Source organism: Merops nubicus, unplaced genomic scaffold (assembly GCF_000691845.1).
Source record: "Merops nubicus isolate BGI_N331 unplaced genomic scaffold, ASM69184v1 scaffold30926, whole genome shotgun sequence".
NCBI classification, from domain to species: Eukaryota; Metazoa; Chordata; class Aves; order Coraciiformes; family Meropidae; genus Merops; species Merops nubicus.
The window spans coordinates 4,491-4,870 of record NW_008617432.1 but is presented as its reverse complement, the minus strand read 5'-3'; positions in this window follow the sequence as shown (position 1 = coordinate 4,870).

Here is a 380-nt window from a genome sequence, read left to right as displayed (position 1 = left end):
GCAGTCCTCCCCCAGCCGTTTCTAGGTCGGGTTTTGCAACTGAGCGGGGGGGTCGGCTGGGTCACAGCAGCTTGTGCCAGCACAGGGAGCCGCCCTCACAGCCCTCCCTGCATCTGGGGGTACCGAAACCCCCCAAGTCCCTGCCAGTGGAGAGAAGGGGGACCCTGGTGCATGTGCCAGGCGTGGGGGCTGTGTCTCCCTGGTGCTCCTCCAAGCACAATCCGGGGACCCGCTGGTGAAGTTCATTTGCACCCCAGCAGCGATCACATTTGGAGGGTGTAAAAGGAGATGCTCCATATAAGCCACCCCCTGCTGGTGCTGGCCCTGGCTCTGCCCCATTCCTGGCACCATCACCACCTTCTGAATGACCGCGGGGCTGG